Source organism: Camelina sativa, chromosome 2 (assembly GCF_030686135.1).
Source record: "Camelina sativa cultivar CO46 ecotype springtype chromosome 2, ASM3068613v1".
Classification (NCBI taxonomy): domain Eukaryota; kingdom Viridiplantae; phylum Streptophyta; class Magnoliopsida; order Brassicales; family Brassicaceae; genus Camelina; species Camelina sativa.
The window spans coordinates 11,127,738-11,138,212 of record NC_141881.1 but is presented as its reverse complement, the minus strand read 5'-3'; the positions used below and the strand labels follow the sequence as shown (position 1 = coordinate 11,138,212).

Genomic DNA, 10,475 nt, shown 5'->3' with positions numbered 1-10,475 from the left:
AAAGCCAAGACTTCGGTTCAACGCATGGTTGTGAGCGAATTTAGCTTGGAATAACTTTGTATCCCAGCTCTTAATGTTATCTCCCACCAAACAGCAAAGCAAATCACCCAACGAGCGGTTAACAACTTCTGTCTGACCATCAGACTGGGGATGGTAAGCGGAGCTCATGTCCAAACTCGTGCGCAAAAGCTTCCACAAAGACCACCAAAAGTGACTTAAGAACTGTGTATCCCGATCAGATACAATAGATAAGGGAAGACCATGCATACAATAAATCTCTCGAAAGAACAAGGTTGCAACAGCAATGGCATCCATAGTCTTCTTACAAGGAATGAAATGCACCATCTTCGAGAAACGATCTACGACGAAAAAAATGGACTCGTTACCCCGTTGAGTACGAGGAAGACCGAGGACAAAGTCCATACTGATATCAGTCTACGGCTGAGACGGTACCGGCAACGACATATATAGTCCCGCATTAGAAGCCTTGCCTTTGGACGTTTGACACACCCGACAACGTTCAACGAAACGTTCGACATCGCGAAGGAGAATAATAGGAAGAGGACACAAGATGAAGAGTACGATCTCTGCCCACATGACCTTCATTGTGAAGCTCCTGGAGAATTTGTAACCGCAAGCTACACTCCGGCACACACAAGCATAGCCCCTTGAAAAGATAACCCTCGTGAACAACAAACTCAGCGGAGGTGCCGTTTTCAGCCTCCAAAAAAATATTTCCAAATAAGGGGTCAGACTGATACATATTAGCAAATGCGGCAAAGCCCGGAGCAACCGTATACATGGTGCCAAGCAGAACATGCCGACGACTTAAAGCGTCCGCAACACGGTTTGTTGCTCCTGACTGGTGACGAATAGAGAAGGTAAATTGCTGCAAGAAGGCAATCCACGAGGCATGACGGGAAGATACTTTAGCTTGGCTATCCAAGTGTCGCAATGCGTCATGGTCTGTAAAGAGAATAAAATCGCGATGCACTAAGTAATGCCGCCAATGCTTGATGGCCTGAACGATAGCATAAAATTCCATGTCATACGTACTGTAACGTGAACGGGCTCCTGCGAGTTTCTCAGTAAAATAGGCAACGGGACGCACCTGTTGACTTAAAACCGCACCAATACCGACTTTTGAAGCATCGCAATGTAATTCAAAAGTAACAGAAAAATCCGGCAACACAAGGATAGGGGCGGTAGTCAGCTTGTCTTTGATTAATGCGAATGCGGTAGCAGCCTCCGTAGTCCACTCGAACTTGGAATGCTTCATAAGGCTCGTGATAGGTGCCATGACGGAACTGAAATTAGGAACAAAACGCCTATAAAAAGAGGCCAACCCGTGAAAGCTGCGAACATCGGACACCGTACGAGGAATTGGGCAGGAACGAACAGCTTCAATCTTGGACTTATCAATAGACAACCCTTGGCCAGAAATCACGTAGCCGAGAAATAACACCTCTTGTGCTCCAAACTCACACTTGTGCTTCGCACCAAACAGCTTCTCGCGACGCAAGACACGAAGAACCTCAAGTAAATGTTGTGCATGCTCTCCCATAGATGAACTAAAGATGAGGATATCATCAAAATATACCACCACAAAACGGCAAATAAACGGACGGAGAGCTTGGTTCATAATGCGCATGAACGTACTAGGCGAATTGGATAGGTCAAAAAGCATTACTAGCCACTCATAAAGACCTTCGCGAGTTTTAAACGCAGTCTTCCACTCATCGCCAGGCTGAATACGAATCTGGTGATACCCACTTTTAAGATCAATTTTAGTGAAGATCGAAGCTTTCCCTATTTGATCCAAGAGATTATCCAACCAAGGGATAGGAAAACGATAGCGGACCATGATCTTGTTGATCGCTCGACTGTCAACAGACATTCTCCAAGTACCATCCTTCTTGGGGATTAGCAAAGCAGGAACCGCACAAGGACTCAAACTCTCCCTGATGTGGCATTTGCGGAGTAGGTCCTCCACTTGTCGTCTCAGTTCTTCATGCTCCGTAGGACTCATGCGGTAATGCGGTCAATTGGGAAGTGTTGCACCAGGAACTAAGTCGATCCGGTGTTGGATGTCATGCAGAGGCGGTAAACCGGTTGGTAGCTCCGATGGAAAGATATCCACAAAGTCGGCGAGAACAGAACCCAAGATCGGTGGAACATTAACAACAACGGGTGTCTCGGGAGAGGGTGACAGCAAAAGAGAAAAAGCAACACCTTCTTCACGCAGTTCAGTTTCAAACCGAGCGTGAGAGCAAAGTAAGGACACATCACGGGTAGGAGGAGCCGACGATGGGGACGGCAAGGCAGTAGTCGTTGAGGGAGGTGCCGGAGACAACGACGGTTCACGAGAAGGAAACAGGACTATCTTGTGTGTTTCCCAGATGAACTCGTATGTGGTCTTAGCACCATCATGGATGATCTTTCGATCATACTCCCAAGGCCGTCCAAGAACCAGATGGCTTACATCCATTTTGGCAATATCAAAGTAACAACGATCCTTGTAGAAAGGACCAATAGAAAATGGAACAAAGGAACGGTGACTGACACGGACCGCAACACCGTCTTGCATCCAAGATAAAGTGTAGGGTGTGGGATGAACCTCCACGGGTAACCCTAACTTCCTGACTGCGGATTCAACAATAAGATTCTGGCAACATCCGAAGTCAATAAGAAAGGTACAGATCCAGCCGCGAATGATACATGTAGAACGGAAAATATTGGTTCTCAACCAATGGGACTCGCGCTGTTGAGGCGTGAGACATACGTGACGTGCAACTAACATCTTTCTTTGGTCACCGGAAGTGGGTTTGACGTCTTTGAGGTGCGAGTGATCATCAACAGGAGGATCACAATCATCATCTTCGTCGTCCAATAATTCTGTGTCAGCAAGGAGACCACCCTTAAGTTAGCTGGGACAGGCGGTCTAGCGATGTCCAGGCTCACCACAGGTGTAACAACACAGCGCATTCCTAACCGAACGACGCACGACAGGATCGTCGTTTGGTTTGCTCAATTGATCATTGGGCTGCACCGTTTCGTCTGACTGAGCAGAGCCACTTGGCAACGAACTAGTCTCCGTTGAGCGAGACCGATACAATGAGTTCCACGTGGTTGACTTAAGCTGTTGCTCAAAGGAAGCGGCGCGACGATGAGCCTCTGAGACTGTCGCTGGGTCGAACTGAGATAGCGCATTTTGAAGTTGAGGACGAAGACCTCCAATGAAGCGAGATACTCGTTGAATGTCACTGTCATGAATCTCCGTGCGCGTTAAGAGAAGATAAAACTCCTCAGCATAATCATCCATTGTACGAGACCCTTGTTTTAGATTTTTGCAGTCGCGTGAAAACAGTGCGATCGTAGTTGTGGGGTAGAAAAGTGGCCTTCAGTTTACGCTTCAACTTCTCCCATGAGTCAATCGGATCTTTGCCACTGCAGGACCGTGCTGTTTTCAATTGTTGACACCAAGAAGCGGCATGGCTATGGAAACGTGTGGCGATCAGCGGAACACCGCGATCATCCGGTACGTTTTTAAAGTCTAGAATTTCTTCCACCATCACGATCCAATCGAGGAGAGAATCTCCTCTGATGCCTCCATGGAACTCAGGTAGTTCGATCTTGAATCATGTCTCCCAGCGGGTATCGTTGTGTCTGGGGCGAGGGTTGTCGTCGAGGACACGGTCATCACGCAGGACTTGACCATGTGGATTCTGCACAGCAGGAATGTGAACAAGCTGGTTTTGTGGGATGGGGCGATTGACCGGATTCGTGTAAGTACCCCTGATTGCCTGAACAATCGTCGTTCCCAGCTCTTGGAGATACTTGTGAAACGCACGTTGCATATTGAGGTGCATCGTGGCCATGTTTTTCTGCACAGAGGCGAGATCTGTCGGATCAACAAAGATCACAGGTTTGTCATCTGTTTCAGCAGGTTGGGGTTTTGGCGGTGGAGCCATCGAGATACACGCAAGACCGAGGTGAATCTGATACCAAATGATGCGGAGCGGACGTGGTGGAACGGGAAAAAGAAGAGACGAAGGGAAGTACTCTGTTTTGGAAAGGCAAAAACAGAGCAGACAAACAGTGTGAATGAGAAGGTGGATTGGAACAGGGTGAGAGTCCTCCTCTCAGGTCTTACACGATGCAAGATCTTATGGGCAATTTAAATTGCCTCTTTTTTTTGGTTTTTTTCTTATTCAAAATTAAAAGATGGGTTACATAGGTGATCACAAGCTCTATTTATAGAGTTGTGTAAAGACGCACGAAACTGGATCCTAATCTAACGCGATAAAGCCAAATAAAACACAAGTTTATCCTAATCTTAAAACGAATCGCAGAAAATAAGAACCAACACCGACTCTAACTTGATGGACAAGCAAACACCAAACACGGCCCATCAAGAGTGTAGCATCCGCTACATCAAAAGTTTAAAAGATAATTCTAAGAAACTAAAATTTTAAAAATAAAAATGATAATTCTAATACGTATATAAAAAATATATATTTTTAGCATTTTATTTTTAAAAACTAAAAAGATTCTTTAACTACAAATATAAAAAAGAGAATTTGTTAAAAACGCCCTTTTTGATATATCCCTTTTCAAAAATACCCTCTTTTCTGGCCATTTTTATTTTTGCCCTCTTTTAATTTTTAATGACCATTTTACCATTAGATGAAAATTATTTTATTCAATAAAAAGAAAAACAAAATTTTCCCGCCAAAAAATTTCCGACATATTTTCCCGCCAAAAATTTTTCGAAAAAACTTTCCCGCCAAAAGTTTTTTTGTCAAAAAAATTTTGTTAAAAAATTTCGACAAAAAAAATTTCCCGCCAAAATTTTTCCCGCCAAAAAAAATTTTTTACAAGATTTTAAAAGGTTTTATAAGGTTTCTACCTTATAAACACCTTGTAAAGGCTTTTACAAGATTTTTTAAAGAGTTTTAAAAGGTTTTTTTAAACAACTTGTAAACGCTTTTACAAGGTTTTTAAAAGGTTTTCAAATAGTTTTTTAAAAGATTTTTAAAAGGTTTTTAACGCTTTTACAATGATTTTAAAAACCTTGTAAAAGTTTTTATAAAATTTTTAAAAGGTTTTTAAACACCTTGTAAATGCTTTGAAAAGCGTTTATAAGGTGTTTAAAAACCTTTTAAAAGCATTTACAAGCTTTTTAAAAGCATTTACAAGGTTTTTAAAAGCGTTTACAATGTGTTTAAAAACTTTTTAAAAACCTTGCAAACACTTTTAAAAGTTTTTTAAAAGCATTTACAATGTTTTTAAAAGGTGTAAATTTCAATTTTTTTGGCGGAAAAAATTTCTGATTTTGGCGGGAAATTTTTTTTTTTTGGCGGGAAAAAATAATTTTTTCGGGAAAAATTTTCGATTTTGGCGGGAAAAAAAATTTGGCGGGAAATTTTTTTGGCGGGAAAATATTTTCGATTTTGATGACTGTATATTCTTGCTGTCACTCAAAAAAGGGTAATTTGGTCATTTTGTATATAAAGAAGGGTAGTTTTAAAAATGGTCAACATGAAGGGGTATTTTTAAAAAGGGGTATGGAAAAAGGGGCATTTTTGAGAATGCCCCTATAAAAAATCATAAAACAATTTTAGCTTAAAACGAAAAAAGTAATTTTTTCTAAAAAAATGTAAAAAGATAACTATAAATTGTTATTTTAAGTTGATAATTTTAACGCCCCGACCGCCACCCTTTGGCGGGTCCTGTGTACACTCCCAACCCATAGTTCTACCTTTCTTAGTGGACTCCATGTCCACTCTCGGTCCATGGGCACACCCATATCCGATGGTTGGTTTGCTACGTTCGAAAGGTTTTAAAGATTCGTTCACCGACCCTATTCATCACCACATAAAATTTCCCTTTGCTTCCTCTTTACTTGCACATTCCAACAATCACTCCCCGGAAAGTCATCCATCCTGAAATTATTCTATCATAAGCAAGCTTACCTGTAGAGTTCTCTCAGGATCTTTGACTAAAAGATATGTACACTTTGGTGGCATAGGTGGCCTAATCAATTCTTTTAATTCTCTATGTAAACCAGGGTGTCACAATTCATCGCCACTAATAGATCACAACGTCTTCGCTGCACACCATTACTGTCACCCCCGACGGTGTGAGCCCTCTTGACTCTATACTCGTTTGGGTTTGGCTTTGATACCACTTGTAATGTCTTGACCATCATCTCTCATAGTAGGCCTCATGTCTACTTCCGGCCCATGGATCCATCCATATCCGACGGCTGTTAGGCTTTAAAGACTTGTTTACCAACTCTACAAATCACCACAAATTTTTCTCTGTTTTTTCCTCACTCGCATAGTTCCAACGATCACTTCCTAGAAGGTCACCCATCCTAAAACTACTCCAGCATAAACACGATTAACTGTAGAGTTCTCTCACAACCTTTGACCAAAAAGATAATTGCACTTTGGTGACATAGTTGGCCATAATAATTCTTTTAAACCTCTCCGCAAAACCTATGTGTGACAATTTTCTCCCACTAATTGATCATAATGTACTCGTTGCACACCAAGACCGTCACCCCTGATGGTATGAGCTCACTTGACTCCACACTCATCTGGTTTGGATCTGATACAACTTGTAACGTCCCGACCGCAACCACTTAATGGGCCCCATGTATATTCCTAACCCATGGTTCCACCTCTCTTAGTGGGACCAATGTCTGCTCCCGGCCAATGATCCCACTCATATCCAACAGTTGGTTTGCTACATCTAGAAGATTTTAAAGACTTGTTTATCGATCCTACTGATCACCAACAATCTTTACTTGTACAGTTGTAACAATCACTTCTCCGAGGTTCATCCATCCTAGAACTACTCCAACATAAGTACGTTTAGTTATGGAGTTATCTCAAAACCTTTGTCTAAAATATAAATGCACTTTAGTAAAACAAATGGTCAAATCAACTATTTTAAACCTCTCTGCAAACCAGATATCACATTTAATTTTGAACTCAGGCAGGCCATGGTTGGGATGTCAAAGAACGTTGATTAATTTTGAACTCAGGCAGGCCATGGTTGGGATGTCAAAGAACGTTGACTGGCACCCGACAAAGTCCCTACTAGTTTCTGATACATTATTATATAGACTTTTATTTTGAATAATGCAATAAAAACAATTGTATTTATCAGAGCGTCTCTCTCTAGCTGAGTTTTAATCGTGTCAATCTGTGTTGTCAGGTGGAAAAGACCAACTTGTTTAACTCTGGGATACTAGAACTGCGAGAGAGCTTTGCTCATTGTAAGTGGTACATTTATGAATTTATAAACTCGTATGAATTTTCATTTAATTGGTGATAATGTTCGTATAATTTTAAATAAAGTAGGTTAGACATATAGTAGAATTATTACGCATGATATTACAATATATGAAACAATTTAAGATATTGTTAGTTTTCCAAATAATTGAAATAATATTTTCTTTAGTTGTGATTTATTAATTTTTAATTATTTTAATACTAAGTAAGATATAAATTTGATATAATTTACATATTATTTTGATATGAAAATTATAAGATTTATCCATTGGGATGAATGCATAGAATGAAAACTAATTTAACTATAATGTAATATACATTATATTGTAGGGGAATTTGTAAAAATATCTTTGTTCTACACCCTTTCGCAAAAATAACCTGTCTTGTTGTCCATTTTGAATACCATTTTCCATGTACAAAATAAGTATATTATAAATTCTAATCTCTAAATACTAAACCCTACCTCGTCAAAACTATATCTTAAATATAAAATAGAGAATCCAAACCAAAAATAAATATTTTAATTATGTAAAAGAGGACAAAAAATAAAAATCGGCCAAAGTGATATTTTTGAAAAGGGGTATGGGTTGCATAGATATGGAAACAGATACGCAAAAGCGAAATGTTTCAAAAACGGGAAATGATTTTTTTTTCTTTCTAAAATTAGGAAATGGAAACATTTTGGAGCATATTAAAAGGAATATTTGAAGCAATAAAAATTTAAAACATAAATATAAAATAATTGAATTAAAACACTAATAATATTATATATTTATATGTATAATGAATTCTTATATTTCCGAATTATTTATTTATTAAGTTTCTAAAATAAATGTAAAAGTTTCCTTTTGTGTTTCTAAAACGGAAACAGAGTATCCATCGTGTTTCTAAAGTGAACTTTCTAGGAACTGTGTTTTCATGTTTCCATAAGTTTCCATTTTCAAAACGGGAAACAGACCTCAAAAAGAGTTTTTATAGTCTACAAAAAGTTTTTTTTTAAACAATTTCTCTTTTAAGGTATTACAAGATGAGGTACGTGAAATCTAAATTTGATTTTTAATATTAAAATTATTAAATAAAATATAACATATCAAATAAAATATAACATCAATATTTGAAATTACTACTTCATATTTAACATATTTTTCTTATGCCTGCATATTACGCAGATCTAATCTAGTTAAAACATATATTTTTATAAATTTTTGTTAAGATTTAAAATTATAATTCTCTTATCATCTTTTTTTTTTAATTGCTTTGGATTATCATATAAGAAAATATAATCTGTTTTCTGCATATTTTATGATTTAATATTTTTCAAAAAAACATATATTACTCAAGTCTCAAGTGAGGAAGGAAAAAATGTGTGGTGAACGTCCCACATCAAACAAAATTTGTAGACAATGATTTAGAATTGTTATATGGCCAAATTGAATCTTAATCCGGATGAGCAGAAAACTTAACTTAATAACAATCCAAGTTTTATTTTTTTATCGATTTAATTCAATTCTTTAGTTAAACCATTTTATTACTAATAAAAAAATTCAAGTTTAAAAATAAAATTATTGATATAGTTAAATGTTATAAAATTTGAAAATATCATGGATATTTAAACTTCTAAAAAACCGTTTAAATTGTCTCTGGAAGAGTTTTAATTGATATCCTACTGTATTAATTAAGAAGTACAAAATGAAAAGTAACCTTAAAATGTGTAAGAAATTACATGTAATTGCCATTAGAAAATTTTAAATAAAGGGTAAAATAATAGAGGCTATAAAAGATAATTAGTAATTAGTAATTATTTATTTAAAATTAAAATTCCTACTCGAGTACTCAACCAAAATTGCCGGGTTACATAGATAATGAATCCAACTAAATCAAACACATAAACAAAAAATCAAAACAAAAAATATCCCTTAACAAAATCTTTTCTCATAAGATATTTCCATAACAACATCTTTATCCTCTTTATCTTCTTATAACTAAAAAGAAGAATATACTCTTTAAAAAAACGAAATACCGTATCTTTTTAAAAAATACTTACAACTATATCACTAGAATACGAAGATAAAAAAATAATCATCATTTATCAGTTATTTTTGCTATGACCATCAACAAAAGTCAAGGCCAGAGTTTTAAGCATGTAGGATTGTATTTGCCAATACCGGTTTTTTCTCATAGACAACTTTATGTGGCAATGTCTAGGGTGAAATCAAAACCATGTTTGAAGGTGATTATTATAGATACTAAAGGAAAGCCACAAATAAAAAAACAATGAATTTTGTTTTTAAAGAGGTTTTCCAAAACCTCCGCTAGCTATATTTAATTTTTCTGTTTACATGTTAGTTATAAATTCTTTCTTACTTCAGAACTATAGCAAAGATCTATCTGTTTTTTCTATACAAAGTTTTAAACTCTTTTATTCATTGTTACATCCTCAGTTTTTTATTGATGTCATTTTTTCAATAAACATTTTAAAAATTGAAAAAATTCCAAAGATTCTAAACCAACAATTTCAGTCATAAACCATTGTATTTTTCTAAATTTGCTTAAAATAAAATGTTCAGCCCGCGGTCTACCGCGGGTTAGTACCTAGTTAATATAAATTCAAAATATCATTAACATGTGTTGTATCATCATTTATTATTTTGATAGAATATAATATTAGACTTGTCAAGCTAAGTTGCTTTTAATTGTAATGGCATAAAATAATTGTCATGTGTACAGTGGATTATTACTTAATTTGTTAGTTCTGGTGTCACAAATCTCATATAATTTTCATGTGTAAAGTGGATTATTACTTAATTTGTTAGTTCTCGTGACACAAAGTTGCTTAACATTTAAAATTTATTGATTGAAATAAATATAACCTTTTTTTTTTACTCGACCATGACTCCCACACCAACCAAGAAAGACTCACACAAAGAAGACAAATAATCAATTAACCAAGTCACAGAAAACACATAACATAAATTTAATCCCTCGAGTAAGTCATGATGATGCACTCATCTCTTACGATAAGAAGATTCTGATTTAACCATGAAGAAAACAATACCATATTAAGCTTCTATCACACCTGTTGCCTCTGATCTTCACTTGCAAGGACAGATCCCTCAAAAACATGCACATAAAAGCTTCAAAAACTTTTCAAAAACTCTCTTTCTTTCTTCT

The 10,475-nt window shown here is 36.7% G+C and overlaps 1 pseudogene; it reads right to left on the bottom strand.

The window, feature by feature from the left end:
* Positions 1–520: 520 nt before the first annotated feature.
* On the bottom strand, positions 521–3,971 carry LOC147948441 (uncharacterized; annotated as a pseudogene).
* Positions 3,972–10,475: the final 6,504 nt, after the last annotated feature.